Source organism: Elephantulus edwardii, unplaced genomic scaffold (assembly GCF_000299155.1).
Source record: "Elephantulus edwardii isolate Elephantulus edwardi_28Jun2011 unplaced genomic scaffold, EleEdw1.0 scaffold00112, whole genome shotgun sequence".
Lineage (NCBI taxonomy): Eukaryota > Metazoa > Chordata > Mammalia > Macroscelidea > Macroscelididae > Elephantulus > Elephantulus edwardii.
Window position 1 is genome coordinate 8,891,798 of NW_006399862.1, and position 11,053 is coordinate 8,902,850.

The window sequence follows — 11,053 nt, forward strand, 5'->3', positions numbered from 1 at the left end:
AGCTCCACTCTCCACCAGGATAACCCTTCTCATCTACCAAGTCCCTTCAGAAAATATCTTCCATTGTCCAACCCATGATCTGACAGTTTGTATCTTAAGCTTTCTTGGCTTCTGTGATTCCAAAAACGTCGACTGCTGACATTTTCCTTTTGACCAGTGTCTCTTAAGTTTAGTTGTGCTGTCTCCATTGGAAGGTGACGTGTCCTGTAGAACTCCTGAGTGGATTATGTTTCCTAGGAGCACGCCGGAAATCCTGGGTACCTTTGAAAAATGCCTCTTCGTCGCTTGTCTGATCTGGCTTCCTTGTACCCGCTCTCAGCCTCCCTTCCGCCCAGGAGCACGCCGGAAATCCACATCTTAAATATGACCAAATAATATGAGGGTTTCTAAGTTTATAAATGTTGCTGCTTCCATTTGTCGAATGCTTAGTATATCTCGGCACCTCATGTACATAATTTCAATATATGTATATTTTTTAATAGCCTGTGATATTGTGGAGAAAAGGAGTTCTTCTTGTGGCCCAATGGTAAATAGTTGCACCGCCAACCCCAAAGGAAAGTGGCTTGAATCCACAGCTATTCTGTGGGAGAAAGATGGGAAATGTCCTCCCGTGAGACTTTCTGCTTTGAAAATCCACTGAAGGGTCAACTATGTATGGGTCAGCTCCAACTCTACAGTAGACACCACCACCACCACCACACATAAACAAAATGAAAACTATCACCCAGTATTGAATTTATTATTTCAGCCCAAGGCTGACACCTTGTGGAATTCTCTGATAATTGTGAGTGTTCAAAATATTTGTTCTATGTATGGCTCTGGTTGCCTAGAGGTAAAGAGCTTTGCTGCTAATTCAAAACGTCATGGTTTTAATCCAGCAGCTGCTCCACAGACGTTAGATGGGCAATATCCTCCCAGAAGATTTACTGTCTTTGAAAACACACTGATGGGTCAGACTGTACAGAACAACAGCAACACATGGTACATTGGTTGCCTAGTAGGTAAAGAGTTACACTGTCAACCCAAAAGCACATAGTTCAAATGCACAGCATGCTCTACAGAATAAAGATGATCATTCTCCTCTCATGAGATTTATAGTCTCTAAAAACTCACTGGAGGGTGAGCAACGAAAATGCACATATAAATATATATATGGAGTTTTTCAACTTGGTGACAATGAGTTGAGTCAAGACAATAATTTAGATTCAGGGAAATACCCTGACTACTTAAATAAAAGCAGATTAAGCAAAACAAGAGCAGATTAATTTAATTTTTAGAGGTCTGTTTGGAAGATTCTTTCAAGATTTGGTGCTTTGTTATTAAAAGCCTTCATGGCACAGTGGTTAAGCCCTCTGCTAAACAAAAGGTTGGCAGTTTGAACTCATTAGTTGCTGAAATGATTAGCTTTATAAATAGTATTCCGTGTCTGATTAAACCTGTCCTTTGCACTTATTTTCCTGGACAGTTGTGCACTCAGTGACCTGGGAGTACCCATATTACTTGCAGGCGATAGTAGCTATATAATTTTGCAGAATCCAATGTAAAATGAAAATTTTGGATCTCCTGTTCAAATATTATTTGTCGTTAATAGTAAATGTTAACTTGACTACAGCAGACCATGAAGTTAAGCATGAAGTCTTTCCAAGGTTGAGTAGAAGAAGGAAACCTGATGACTTAGTGTGTAATGTATTGGGCTGTTAATGGCAAGGTCAGTAGCTCATATTCTCCTGCCTATCCTAAACTCTCAAGGGAACTGTAGTGGCCTAAGAAGTTGCGATATCAACCCCAATGTACATGATTCAAGTCCACCAGATTCTCCTCAGGAGAAAGGCTTACCAAGTTGAGATATACCTAATTGTGATAAAAAATAATACATCTTTTTAAATTTTTATTCTAATTTTGAAGATTATTTCTTCCCTACCAAAACACCTTCTCTCAAAAACAAAACAGAAAGAAGCAGTAGCCAAAAAACTCTACTTAGGTCAACAATTTGGCTGTGAAGAAGTGTTAAAGCATAAGTTTAGGTATCTTGTCTTCCAGGTGCGTTAACATAACTAATCAATTTTTAATTGTATTCACGTGGTTATTTGCAGGAGACTTGTTGATTTAGATTATGGAGGAGCTAAATTATCCATGTTGTTGTTGTATGTTGTGGAGTCAACTATGACTCTTAGTAACCCAATTAGCAATGACTTGCCCCATCCTGAGCCAACCTCTCCATTTCTGACACATCTGCCCCTGTTGCCACAGTCACTGTGTCAATTCATCTCATCCAGGGTCTTCCTCTCCTGTGCTGACCCTCAGTCTTTCCAAGCATGATATCCTTCTCCAAGGACTAGTCTCTCCTGTCAACGTGTCCAAAGTACATGAACAAAGCTTTAAAATCCTTGCTTCTAAGAGTAAACTTGTTTCAACCTCTTCGGGAAAGACCTGTTTGTTTTCTTAGTGAAAAGTGTGTGTTGAATACTCTTCTCCAGCACCACAACTCAAACTTGGTAAGTCTTCTGTCATTATCCTTATTAGAGTCATATTAATTAGGATAGTGTCTGGACTATAACCTAAACAACATTGATCTTGAAGTGTTTTGGATTCAGACGTCCTAGAAGAGAGAGTAAAAAACCCTTCTTGGAAGGGCTATTGGTGATGGAGAGGATTCAAAAGGGGCATGACCATTAGTCATAAACAGCCACTTAATTTGAATTAAAACTACTTAGAATTTTGATAGGATCACTTAGCAGAACAAATGTTACATAATTATCAACTCATCGGAGATAAGAATGCCTAAAGGACGAACTATGATTGTTTGGTGAATTGAAAATTGGTTTGTCCCTGATCATGGCCAAGTTCCAGCCCAGAGCTGGCAGAAAGGAGCTGGACAGAATGATTCAAAGTAGATAATTTCAGATGGTGGAGACTGAGACACACACCTACTCTCCTGTTTTCCTTATTCAACATTTTATTCTCTTGAAACTCTGACCTGTCTATAGGTCCCAGGAGAGGCCAATTTCTTTCAGGATCATCTAACATTCTGTCTAAAGTCACTGGAGAGCTCTTGTATCTCAGTGGAAAGAAGCTGTACTACTTCCAAATGCACATAGTTGTGACCCACCTGTTGTTCCACCTGAGGTGGATCGACAGTCTCCTCCTGTGATTTATTGCCTCTGAAAACCTGCTGAAGGATCAGCTCTGAGTTGCTTCCAGCTCCACAGCACACGATACAACAATAACAATACCTGAGGAGGCAGAACAGAGAGAGGTCTGTGTTCCCAGTCTGGCCATGAAGAAGGATTTCCTATGGGAGCAGAAATCAAACAATCAGAAAGGAGTAAGGGGGGTAAATACCTTGAGCTCTGTCACTTTCCCTGCTCCTGTCTTTTGGCAGCTTCTCCTACTGGTCAAACGAATAAGAAACCAGAGGTGAAGAATCCCAGAAATGTAGGTATTAAGGTACAAGGTACAAGAAGTCCAGCTTGGGGGATGCAAATGTGTGGAGGATAGATGAGGTAAGATCAGGTAAGAAATGCAGAAGCAGGTGGTGCTGGGTGCTCGCAAACAGTTCTTAGGCACATCAGGCTGCTTTTAGGACAGTTCTCCACTGTCATAGATTTGATTGAGAAGATGATCATCCATGTGCTGGATAGATATAAATATCATATATAAATATATGATATGTATCATATATGTAAATAGCATAAATGAGTACCACATCAGTTACTCTTGCCCTCTGAGTGCCATGGGGGAGATGCAGAGGTGGGTCCTGGAGTGTCATTTTGAAGAACACTGAGTTTAGGATTTAGGGATTGAATTGGATCACCCCAAAATATATGTGGAATCCTAAACTCTCTATTAAGGGAATGTGAGCTAGTTTAGAAATAAGGTTCTATTTGTTATAGTAATTAGATTAAACTTGAGTAGGGTGAATCCTGGCTCTAATAATTTCTGAGTTATGGAGAGAGCAAATCTTACACAAAAATAGGTGCACAAGGGATGACAGACACCATGTGAGGGCTGCCAAGTAACCAAGAATGGACAAGGAAGGCATATCATTGTTGTTAAGCACGTATAGTGACCTTGTGTACAAAAGCTCTGAATCCTGCCCTGTCCTGAGCCAGTCTCACTGACTCCAACAAACCTAATAGCATTATCCCAGTTACTGTATCAATCCATCTTATCTGCGGTCTTCCTCTCCTGTTCTGTCCCTCTACCCTTTCAAGCATGATGTCCTTCTCTAAGGACTAGTCCCTCCTGGAGTGCCCAAAGTATGTGAGATGGAGCTTTCAAGTTCTTGCCTCCAAGGAGAAACTTGGTTTCACCCTGTCCAAGACAGATCTATTTGATCTCCTAGCAGTCCATAGTATGTTCAAGACTCTTCCAGCACCACAACTCAAAGTCATCAATTCTTCTTCTGTCATCCTTAGTCATTGTCCAGCTCTCAGAGGTATAGAAAGTAATTCCAAAGATCATGGCCTGGATCAGGCACATGCTAGTCTCTAGACTGACATCATTGCTCTTTAACACTTTGGAGAGGTTCCTGAACTTCCAGAATTGAGATAAAATATGAAAACAAGCATTTATTCTTTCAAAGCACCCACTTCAGGTAATAGAGCTACTGCACCAAGGCAAGTACAACATTAAGAAAACCTCACTCTTTCAAAAACATTTCTAGTAAATGTATTCCATTTTTATCCTCAAGGGAGGAAGTTAACGATATTGTCCTGTTTAAGAAGCAAAGCTGGCCTCTTTGGGGAGGTAAATGCTATGTCACAGTCTCTTCTATCTATAGCTGATTACACACCTGCTTGAGAAGGTCACCTGAACAAAAGGTGTGATTGAAGGGACAGCAAAATCCCCATTTTTTAATAAACCCCATTAATGCTAGAGGCAGAAGCGGGCCATAAAAATTCTTAACTTAAGGAAAACACGAATGCCCTGGGTAGAGTCTTGTCTGTCCTTGCAAAGTAAAGAATTAACTAGTGTCTACGGGACACAGAGGGAATAAAGGTGGGCGAAGTAGTCAGCCCGTCAGAAGCCGACCCACATGACTGATCCCCCTACCCACCAACCATGATCTCAATCCCCCTGCCCTGACAGGGCACCCAAAGAAAGCTATAAAAGCATTTGGGGGGGGGACTCAGGGCTTTTTTCCTCACCACCCTCTCGCAGAGGGAGAAAGTCTCCATATATGGAATCAATAAACACTCTTGAAATTTTCAGACATGTGATTGGATCTCCTTTGAGGGGCATTTCGTGGGCAGAACATGATGAGATGCGGAGAAATGCCAAGATGTTACACCACATGAAAATGGAGACTAAGCAGCACAGGTATAAATATATTGTGAATTATTAGGCTAACTCATCTGACATTGCTCTGGGCTTTTCTGCCTTGCACATTCACACTTAAAGTGGCCTGTTTGTCAAGGTCCTCCCCTTCTAGGTGTGCTTTTTTTTTTTTTTTCATTTGGAGCACATTTTCCGTGAAGTAGGAAAGCAGTGAGTCATAGTGAACACAACATACCCTGTGGCATGAACTACTCTCAGAGTTAGCCATTACCCTTCATTAACTTATGGGTATTGACCTACATTTTCATCCTTCAATTTGAGATATTAATGCATATTTTATGTAGGTTTGTCAAGATGAAACAAGAAACTCTAATGGGCTTGCTTGTTAGACTTCATACCACCAGATACTCTATGGAAGAAAGAGGGACAGTCTCCTTGTGTAAAGATTTAGAACCTTAGAAATCCATTGGTGCATCAAAACAGACTCTACCACAGTAGGTGTGGCTTAGTTTTAAGAGTAAAATGATGAAACATTAAGTGTCTGGTCCAAGGTATTGTTTGCTTTAATAACCAGGTGGTGTGAGGGCAAATAAGAAAGTATTATTTTGGCTGACCTCTGTGGTTGTCAGCACAGCAATGCTGACTTGTTCACACAATGGCTAAGTCACAGGAAGCCGAGAGCACAAAGGAACAACAAACTACAACTACTGCTATTGCTTCTAGCAAAGTACCCTTGCTAACTTGTCCAATGAGAATGAAGAGGAGAAGAATGGGGTGCTTGTAGTGCTATTATCCAAGTGTTAAAACTTAGATTAGTGTCCAGGGAGCAAGGGTGCATTTTAATAACCCTATGGACTCAGTGAAAGAAATGCAACAGACATTTTTTCAGTATCTAAAATGTAGACTGTTTATGGAGATTTATTAAACATAGCATCCGTGGATCTGGAAACAAATCATTAAAGCTAATTTTATAATATGAACCTCTATGGGAAAACCATGAAAAGGTAGGCATGTATTTATTTAAGATTATTAATAATTTGGAAATCCCAAGCTTCTTAAGTGCAAGAGTGAATATTTAATGAAGCATTCTTTTTCCTAAACCACATACAAATTAATGTCAGAGAAGCAGAATAATACTGCAGATAAATATTTATTAAAACAGAAAGGCTTTTGCTCTACGTCAAACCAGAAGAAAATATAATTGTGATTTTAATTGTAATCTTGAATTGTGGATAGATGCAGGTCAATGAAAGAAAGCTCAACACTAGAGATTCTACATATTATATTTTTCTAGTGAGGCCCTCAGCTTCCCTTTCCCCCTTATACTCATCCCATTTCATCACTTCTCTCACACGCAGGCATAGTTGCTCAGTCTCTCTCTACTCAAGGGTCCAACCTAGACAATGCCATTACTCATACTCCTTTGAATCATTTCCCATGTCCAGACTTCTCTGCTCACTTTTTTTTCACATAAAACTCATCTCTCAAAGCTCAAAGCTCAAGACTGCACTTACTAGGAAATAAATGCTTGTTTACTGACAAAGGAATTCATTATTTATTTAAAGAGTTATTATGGTTTAATCTTTTTTGTAGACCCTCTAACAGGAGATGTTGGATGGCATTCTTGTCTTCACAAGCATGAAATAAATACCATTAATAAAGGAATACAATAACGTTCATATAAGTGGAACTTGTCTCTAATACTAGTAAAGACCTTTTATTTTTCCTAGGGGTTCTACTTACACAGAATAAATGGGCAATTTGGAAGGATTATTGGGTCCCCCCTCTTTTAGATCAGTGACTGCAAGTGTCTTTAGCATGGCAGAGATTGTGATGATGGCACAAGGTGGTATAAAGTTACTATCTGCTCATCTGGTCTCTGAGAGTCATAGTTGACTCAGTACTAATTGATGACAACAGCTCATACTTAATGCATGGTTCAACAACCCCACATTCTTATTTGTAAATGAATCTAGATCATTTCTTTTACTTACTTGAATAAGAGTCTCAGAAATTAAATTTTAAAGGTTTTTTTCAGGAAACATTATTAATAATAACATTCTGCTCAACTTTATCCTATGCTCAAAAATCTAATCAAGTAATGTGTTCCTGACAATGAATCATTTGTTGATACTTTCAATATTTTCATTTCCACAATGAGATTTATAGCAGCAGTTTAAAGTGGTAAGGTTTTGGTGTGAGTTTTATTTTGTTTTTAAAGGTAAACTGACAATCTTTTGCACATCTTCTTCTTTCGTTGGTTGTAGAACCTCAAATATGGAAGAGGCCTTCATCTAAACCCTTTACCTTGAATCCACGGGCAGATTACTCAATAAACACAGTATAAGTGTTAAGTGTGTTTAAGCTTAAGCACAGTTTAAGAGTGCTTCCTTAAATATGTTGTATGGAACTGGATTGAAATTGTTTTACTGCCGATTAGTAGGGAGCTCTGGTTGCCTAGTGGTAAGAAACTGTGCTGCGATTCCAAAGGCACATGGTTCAAATCTCCCAGCTGCTCTGCAGAAGGACAATAACTATCATTCTATGCGAAAACCTGCTGGAGAGTCAGCTATCAGTGTTCTAACTTGATTGTTGTTGTTAAGTGCTGTCAAGTAGTAGGTGACTCATAGAGATCCTATGAATGAAAGACATGTGCACTTGTATAAACCCAACTAAACAAAACAATAAACACATTCAGCCTTATGCTTACTTTGCTTACTGAAATCTGGTAGACGTCAAGATTATGGTTAATCTTGCACTTTTACCCCATTTAATAATTTTAAATTATTTCATTTGATAAGTACTGTATAAGTAAAGCACTAGGGGTAGGTTAGAATGCAGCTTCTGATTCAGTAGGTCTAAGGTGAAGACTAAAGTTCAGGTTTATAAAGACCCTCAGACAAACAAGACAAAGGCATAACATAGCGGACAAGACAATGCTCTACAGTCTATTTAGGTAAGTATTGACCGAGACGTCTTAAAAGCTTGTACACAAATATTTAAATTTCAGCTGTTGATCTCTGCTTCTTCGGAACAAAGAGGAAGGAAGAAAAGCAAAGAAGCATAGAAACCATTAGTTTAAGGGTAATGAACATCCACCCTCAGAATCCAGAAGTCCGAGACCAGAAGCACGAGAAAGTGTAGAGACCATTACAGATCACTCTGAAAGGAGCCACAGTCCATTTTAGATAGAGCCCTGGATAGAGAGAGAGAAAAAAAAATGCATAATTAACATAAAAATGGCCAGGCTTAAAAAAAAAAAAAAGATGGCCAGGCCATTCACAGGGAGCTCTGTAGCCAAGTCCACAAATACTTGAGCTGCTGACCTAAAGGCTGTATGTCTCTGGTGGTTTGAACTACCAACAGATTTACAAGAGTAAATGAGCAAACTCCTCTTGTGCAATGCACAGGCTTGGAAGTAAAATAGAGGGTCAGCAAGGAGTCCATTTCATCTGTACAACAATAAGTTTGTTTTATAGGCCTGACAGAGACTGGTAGAACCTTCAATACTATAGCCCTTACTCACCCTGCAAACTCAGAAAAAAAAAGCTCATTGTTAAGACTCAATTTTCAACCAATGATAGGCATTCTATATATTGATCGTGTATAAAAATGAGCAATAACACCAAAAAGGGACACATTCTTTAGAGTAACCAACCATATAAGGTCAAAAGGACAGCAATTACCCAGCGAAAAAAACTCAGAAGACAAGAAGGGGTAGAAAAGAAGGATTATAAATAAATATACTAAATTAGAAGACCTTCAAGGAACCCCATTTTCCAGTGTCTTTTCCTTTCACCTGATTGGAATGCAAATGGAAAGAGGCAATGGGTTAAGATAAAACTTCCAATTATATACAACTTCAGATAAACAATTAATTTATGGTTTTAGCATTTAAGTTTCACAAATATTGCACATTTCTCAAATATCACAAAGGAGCATATGCACACTTTCAAAAAGCTCGAAATAGGCTTAAACAATATGAGCATAGAATGTGGAGTCAAGGTAGAGCTGACTTGGAGTCCCGGCTTGTCAAGTATCTTTTGTGTAAATAAGAGAGTCTTAGGATTTTTTTTTTTAGACCATAAGGAAGAGCCCTTTCCCTGGAGTTGCTGTGAATGTTGAGTGTGCTGTTACATGCAAAGTGCAAAGTGCTAAGCTTACTGTAACTGGACATCTGCTGCTGCTGAGGCATTTCTGACTCAGGATGACTTTCCAATCAGCTTCTGAAGCTGCAAATCTTAATGGAAGTGGACCTACTGTAGGTGATTAATAATGATCTCTGAGGTTTATCCACTAGAATAGTTCTGAAAAAAAGATCATTTTACTCATTGAAAAATACTACTTACCATGTAAATGCTTGTCTACTTAGAAAGAAAACAAACAAACAAACAAAAAAACCCAAACAAACCCAACAACAACAACAAAAAAAACACTGACTGCCTGATTTTGGTGCTAACCTGTATTTCTGTAAATAATCTTCAGTGGTTCACACATTTCGATAAACGAGAAAATTCCCAGGTGGCTTGTTAAGACACAAATTACTGGGATTTATCCTTAGAAATTAGGATTCAATTGGTCTGAGATAGGGCTCAAGAATCTGCCCTTCTAACAAGATGAAGATGGTGATTCTGGTCTGGAGACCAGATGGCCTTGAGGACCATCACAAGTTTTCCATTTTCACCTTTTTCTTGCCTTTTGTGGTTAATGCAATGCCATCTACTGGACATACTAGAGATTTTGCAATAGACAAAGTATCACTTCATCAATTTAATCCTGAGGCTTCTGTCAAGATCTTATAAGTCCTTGTATTTTTCTGAATTGGAGGAGTCCTGGTGGTGTAATTCACGTGGACTGCTAGCCCAAAGGTGATGCATTTCTGGCAGTTTGAATCCAGAGCTGTGGGAAAGATGAGCAATCTCCATCCATGTGATTACAGCCCACTGAAAACTTCTTGGAGGGTCAGCTATGAGTCAGTTCAGAAACAATAGCAATGATTTTATGAATTGGGACTAGATTAAGAGTTTCTATCATGACATAACAATAAAGTTTTTATTGTATCATTTCTTTTAAGTTCAGGAAGCTTAGTGGTAAGGAATTGCGCTGCCAACACAAAAGTATACAAGTTCAAATCTACCAGCTGCTCAGTGGGAAAAACAGCCACTCTCCTCTTGTGCAATTAACTGCCTCTGAAAACCCACTGGAGGATCACCTAGGGATTCTTTTTTAATATTTCAATAAAATTTTTAATTTTAATTATGATTTTAATGAAAGTTTACAGAAAAGTTTGATTTTCATTGATTCATTGTTGTACACTTTACCCCCTCTCCTTCTCTTGCCCCCGTTCACTATTTTTAAAAAAATTATATTCACTTATCTTTTCCTCTCAGTTCTCTTTGCAATGTACCTCTTATTCTGGGCTGTTATTGTACATATAATGGCTAATCATATACTACTTTTAAACAGTTCTTTCCTTCATCAGTTCCAATGCGATGTTTATTATCTATTCACTCTTATACTAGGCATTCTGATTTGATGGCACATAATAACATCAACAAAAAGCATGCTGAGCTCATAATTTGAGAAGCTGGATAGTACCAAAAGGAGTGTGGTATAAGAATCAGAGGAAGACTGATCAACAACCTATGTTATGCAGATGACAGAATCTTGCTTGCTGAAAGTAAAGACGACTTGAAATGCTTGCTGTAGAAGATCAAAGACTATAGCTTTCAATATTGACTGTATCGCAACATCAAAAAGACAAAAATCCTCA